The following is a 7,076-nucleotide window of genomic DNA, read 5'->3' as shown; positions in this document are numbered from 1 at the left end:
TATAAAAGTCTTTACTGCTGACTCACTCATAAAAACAGTCTCTTGTCGCCATCTAACGGCGGAACAATGTAACTAATCAACATCACGAAGACACATAGCCTTTCTCAATACTAAATACTATTATTAAATACTACTATTTATATAAAATATTATTTAAATAATAATAACATTTAATAAACAACAACAGCCATCATAAAAGTTGCTAAGCTATTCAGGCAAAAGTACAAAGTCAGCCTGATATACAGCATTAAAGTTATATAAAATATAACATTATGAAACTTTGCCCTCAGCCAAAACTATTTGCTCTCGACCAAATAATAGATTAATGAGACCAAAGACTGCCTGTTAGATTTACCAAAAACAAATTATAGCTCATGTTTAACCACATCAGACATCAGAGCCAGGGGCAGATTCCAGAAGAACTGGCCAAGGAAAGGCTGCTCTCGTCAGGTTCATAAGTGCTAAACGGCCGCTGACACCCTGAAGCTCAAATCTCTGAAAATGTTGAAGCACAAATTTTCAAATAGACATTATCTTTATTAACAAACTGCATATCTAAAGTCTAAACAACTATACATTCTCACCCAAAAAACCTAAAATAGACTACATTCTGTGACAAAAACAGTAATTTTTTTTTATTTTATTTTTTTTATATATATATATATATAGTGGATTTGGGCATCTGCCATGACATTTGCTGTGAGAAATACTGCAAGCAGAGTGATACAAACAGTAAAACGGTTGGAGTTCTGTTATCACTAGAATATTGCATGGCTGGAAAAGGCTCTCAGCTTATCAGATTTGAGGAACAAAAAGAACGTGTGTGTGTGTGTACTGCATTCCCAATAAAGATAAAAAATAAAAGAAGTTCATTTCAAGATCCTTCATAAAATATATCCTATATATATATATATAGTGTGATGTGTATTTGTCTTTGTTTTTCCTCTAGAGGTTATATCTGTTATGTCTTTTATGTAATTGTTTATTGTTTGATGGATAATAATAATATAAAAAAGGTTAGAGATCGCAAACCCGGACCAATCAGCTGTGAGCAAAGTGACGCACACTCAATAAAGCCACTCCCCTTGAATCTCTTGCTTCAAATTAGCAGTTTGCAATGAAAGAATTTTAGAGGCAAAATTGCCCCGACTTTTGCTGTTAATTATTTATTATATTTACATTAGACCTATACGAATTATAATTATTTATAATTCATATAATATATCTGTATAATTATTATATGAGTTAATATTAAACTTTGCATTTAAATTAATTTCAATATATACATATTTATTATAAGTATTATTATATAAAGTTTTAAAATGACTAAACTTGTTTTCTTTTGAGCTTTTTGTGAAACTATATAAATGATTAAATTCTTTGATCTGCATAGTCAGATATTTTCTTTCCACTGCCTTCTCAAACTTTCGCTGCAGTAGCAGTGTACATTCCTGTCTTGTAAATGTATTTAAATTCATTATATTTTTACTCTTTGGGGGGGGTCCCAGGTCATGCTCCCTCATAAGGTTTATTTATTTATTTGTTTGCTTATATGTTTATTTTTGTAAAATGATATTTTGTGCTACACTGTAAAACCCAGTAAGTTCAGAATACTAAATTTTTGTGGACACCGATTACCTAATAAATTTTAAGTAAACCAACTCAAAATTTTTAAGTAAACAATATTTATAAATTACAATTAATCCAAACTTGAGTTTCTCTTTAATTTTATTTAATATTTGAGTACACTATACTTAAAAGTACTGTTTACCCTAAGTAATGTTTTTAGTTTACCCAGACTCAATTATTTTGATGCAAAAATACTTAATTTCATAGAAATACTATAACACACACACACACAAAAAACTACAAATACAACATTAGCTAAAGAATTGAATTATTTATTCAGCCTTACAACTTTTAAAACCTTGTGACTCATTAAGAAATCAGGACATACGTGTCACAGTACATCTCTTACAGCAATGCATCAAACTGAAAGTGACATTGAAAATAAAATAAAAAAATATAATAAAAATGATCAAACAAAAAATATATAGGCCATATATAATATTAAAAAAGGACATCAAGTCTATCCCATTGAAGACTTACAAAAACATCCAGAAATACTATAATTTATTATCGTAAAAGGCACATCTCAATTTAAGATTCAGATCAACAAGTTATACGATTTAAAGTGCAACTATGAAAAACTGAGGTAGAGTTGGAGGGCAAAACATAATATACAAAATGTAAACTTTCATTCAAATACTTTAAACAACAAACCAGTTATTATACTCGGCATCACAAACATGCAAATGTATGAACACAGACACATGCATGTGCCTACATACAAGTCTTAACGTGTCCTACACATTCTATATAAAATAGATCATTTTTGAGACCGAGTAGGTAGGGTTTCAGTGGCTTGCCATCATCAAGACCCATCAGTACTTGAAGCTAAAAGTAAGAGAGAGTTTCTTGGGGTAGTCTAAATGCAATGCATAGATCAACCCAAACAACAATACAAATGCATCGGCAAACCTGGGGATATCACTCATCACAACATCATCTTCAACCACAATAGGTGCAGGTAGCTTGCAGGATTTAAATGAACCGGACATGCAGTGCCTCTGTTGACCACCATGACAGTCTGTGATGTCTGGTTCACCTGACTCTTCCCTCTGGAAGCAGCATAGAGGTTTAAGTTTAACTTAGTACAACAGAAGTAGACAATAGCATTTATATTGAAGAAGAGTACTGCACGTCACTGCTCAACAGGCAATTATATAGGTAGGTATTTCACAAGTGAATATTCTTGCAATGTATATACAATTTAAATGCTAGATACAGTACCTGCCAAAAGTTTGAAACATTTTAATGCTTTTGAAAGAAGTTTCTTTTGCTCATCAAGGCTGTACTTATTTAATCCAAATACAATTTTAATAAGTAATATTGTGAAAATTACAAAAAAAAAACAAAAGCATTTTTCTATGTGACTGTTTTAAAATGCAAATTATTCCTGTAATGGCAAAGCTGAATTTTCAGCATCATTACTACAGTCTTCAGTGTCACATGATCTTCAGAAATCCTACTAATATGCAGAATTGATACTTAAGAAACTTGTATTATTATTAATGTTAAAAACAGTTTTTCGACTTAACATTTTTGTGGAAACCGTGATACATTTTTTTTTTAGGATTCTTTGATTTAAGAGGAAGTTCATTAAACAGCATATATATGAAATAGAATTTATGTAACATTATAAATGTCTTTATTGACACTTTTGATTAATTGTATACATCCTTGCTGAATAAAAGTATTAATTTAATGCATCAACATTAACCCCAACCCTTTTTCAACATTGATAATATTAAAACATTTTTCTTATAGGGATAGTTCACCAAAAATCTCACACTTAAGTTGTAAGTCTGTATGAGTTTCTTTGTTCTGCTGAACATAAAATATATTTTGAAGAATGTTGGTAACATTTTATGGGTCCCCATTGACTTATTCAACAGTATTTTGTTTTTCATAATATGGAATCAAATTTTGGGAACCAAAATTGTTTGGTTAACAACATTCTTCAAAATATATTTTTGTGTGTATGTGTGTGTCACATACAAGAAACTCGTACAGGTTTATGACAACTTGAGTGTGAATAAATGATGACAATATTTATTTTAGGGTGAACTATCCTTTTAAGTAGTAAATCAGCTCATTAGACTGATTTCTGAAGGACCATGTGACACCAAAGACTGGAGTAATGATGCTGAAAATTTAGCTTGGATCACCAGAATAAATTACATTATAAAATAAATTAAAATAGTTTTTTTTTATTATTTATTTTTGATTATTTAAATGCAGCCTTGTTGAGCCTAAGAGACTTTTTTTCAAAAACATTAATACATTTTCAAAAAACATTAATTGTAAGGTTTTCAAACTTTTCATTGGTACTGTATAGGTAAGCTGCAGCTGGGGTCTATTACATAATTACCAGAGCACTGCTAGAGTTTATAATAATAATAATAAACAATTAACAAAGACGAACAATCTTGGATTTTAGCAGCCTGATACTAGCAGATATGTGTATGAACTGAATACTTACATTCCACGTCTTAAAGAACTGTGGGTCCTCCTCATGTAAGTATACTGGGATTGCACGAAGGCCTAAAGTGCGCTTCATGTTGGCATCATAAAAATCCTTAAAAAACAAGTGAAAATTAGGCCAAGTAAGCCAACTTTATTTTATTTTGAATACAATGAAGAAAGAGACTGTTGTAGTTACTGCTGACACAGTTTTACACAGCAGTCCATAGCAGAACCTTATTTGGACCAAGTTAATCTTTACTTTACCTGGAGTGAACATTGTTGCCTCTGAGAAATTATGTTTAAAGTCACACAAGCGACAAGAAAAAAACTGCATGTTCTGCTTGTGCTCCTTCACTTGCACCAGTTCTATGTGTGTATTTGTGACTTCGTGATAAATTAATTTTCAGTGCATTGAATGACTGAAATGTTAAAATAAAAGTGTCATATAGACAAGGCAAAGGGCTAATTCGTGAATAATTGCTATGCTGTAAAGGTTAGTAGTGACTAAATAACTCTGCCCTGGTGTCTGAGGAGACAGGACACAACTTGCATTTCCACTCCATTTAAGTTAACATTACCTCGATTGTTGAGGCTGTTTGTTGAGGCTTTGTTCAGCAAGCATCAATCTCAGCAAGCAACCAGTTCACACTGCAAGTGAAGAAAATATTAATTTATTATATTTCCAGTATTTGTACATCAGTATTACAATAATAATAATAATAAACAATTAACAAAGACGAACAATCTTGGATTTTAGCAGCCTGATACTAGCAGATATGTGTATGAACTGAATACTTACATTCCACGTCTTAAAGAACTGTGGGTCCTCCTCATGTAAGTATACTGGGATTGCACGAAGGCCTAAAGTGCGCTTCATGTTGGCATCATAAAAATCCTTAAAAAACTAGTGAAAATTAGGCCAAGTAAGCCAACTTTATTTTATTTTGAATACAATGAAGAAAGAGACTGTTGTAGTTACTGCTGAAACAGCTTTACACAGCAGTCCATAGCAGAACCTTATTTGGACCAAGTTAATCTTTAACTTACCTGGAGTGAACATTGTTGCCTCTGAGAAAGGCTGTTTAAAGTCACACAAGCGACAAGAAAAAAACTGCATGTTCTGCTTGTGCTCCTTCACTTGCACCAGTTCTATGTGTGGCTTTGTGACTTCGTGATAAATGAATTTTCAGTGCATTAAATGACTGAAATGTTAAAATACAAGTGTCATATAGACAAGGCAAAGGGCTAATTCGTGAATAATTGCTATGCTGTAAACGGTAGTGACTAAATAACTCTGCCCTGGTGTCTGAGGAGACAGGACACAACTTGCATTTCCACTCCATTTAAGTTAACATTACCTCAATTGTTGAGGCCGTTTGTTGAGGCTCTGTTCAACAAGCATCAATCTCAGCAAGCAACCAGTTCACACTGCAAGTTAAGAAAATATTCATTTATTATATTTCCAGTATTAGTGCATCAGTATTACAGTATTAGTATATTATAGTATTTTCAGTCAGTCAGATTTCATTATTTAACTGAATCTAATGCCTTGTTGACTTCCCGTCGGTGTAGCGTTAATCGTTGACATTAACTTACTGCTAGCCATTCACGTGAATGCAGGGGGGGGAAATACATACCATATCAGGGCGCTTACCATAAACAACAGCAACACATTTTTAAAGTGTAAAAATGCAGTTAACTGAAAAGAGTTCCCAGCTACCTTTAACATTATTGCCCTGCTTGCTTGACGTTAATATAACACGAAGCAGTGATGTTAAAAAAGCATTCAAAAAGAGCGCGCAAGCACTAGGCGACTGCCGCGCTTCACCATGCTTCATAAAAACAGCGCATCCCAAAGATTCAACATTTTCTTCATTATATATTATTGAAACAATAAAAAACAACTTAGAAAACTTTCACAAGTTCTTTAGATTACTTATACGTTTTTCCATGCGTTGAATCCTGCCGCTCTCGAGTGTCCGCCATGTTGAATGGATTCCTCCAACGTCTATCAGAACAACGACGTGACGTAGATGACGTAATATACGCCGCGCAGTCAGTATACTTAAAAATATTCAGTGAAGTAATGATGTTTACTCAAAAATAATGAGCCCAACAAAAATAAAACTAAACTGCTCGTTCTGAAAATGTTATTGTTTTAAGTAGCGTTAACTATTTCACCTATTTTAATTGTATTGTACTCAAATTTTTTATGTCAGTAGTACTGTTCGGGTTTACAGTGTATCATTTAACATTAAGTTCAACAAAATGTACCACAATTAAGTCTACAATAAAATGTGATCAATTAATCTGGTAAAGGTGGTCATGAGTGGTTAAAAAAATGTTTATATATGTTAGTGCTGGTGCAAGATTATGTTTTCTCCTCTTTTCATCACAAACTCTGGATGAAACTATGAATTTACAGAGAACGTTTATACTGACTGTTGTGAGGCCGCTGAACCTGTGGCCTGTACCATGAAGCCGGATTAGCTAGCTAGCCAGGTAAATTTCAGTTTAGTTTGCACCAGTCCTGGGTTTTAGGTACCATGAAAGTGGCTTGGCTTTTAGTGGCGTTCATTGCCATAGTAACTTACACTGCACAGCTAACCTGCTCCAGGGCAGGTTATGTTCTGGGTAAGAGATCTCAAACTGAAATTGGACCAATCAGATGTGAGCAAATTGACACATGTCTGACATGTCAAAAAATCACTCCCCCAGTTTCTCTTCCTACAAATTAAAGGTCACTATAAAGTACTTCAAATTACAACAGAATGATCTAGCTTTAATGATAATTACAATTTACACATGATTTATATAATTATAATATGAATATATTATTATTAATCCATTACACACAAGCACTTTTAGTTTAACAATTATTATAATGTATTTATTTTAAATGAAAATTTATATATATATATATATATATATACAGATCATAAGTAATATAAATAAGCGGTAGAATCAATAGATAACGCTTTAAAAAT

The sequence above is a fragment of the Sinocyclocheilus rhinocerous genome, unplaced genomic scaffold, assembly GCF_001515625.1.
Source record: "Sinocyclocheilus rhinocerous isolate Xijiao unplaced genomic scaffold, SAMN03320098_v1.1 scaffold3307, whole genome shotgun sequence".
Classification (NCBI taxonomy): Eukaryota; Metazoa; Chordata; class Actinopteri; order Cypriniformes; family Cyprinidae; genus Sinocyclocheilus; species Sinocyclocheilus rhinocerous.
This window is presented reverse-complemented; position numbering follows the sequence as displayed.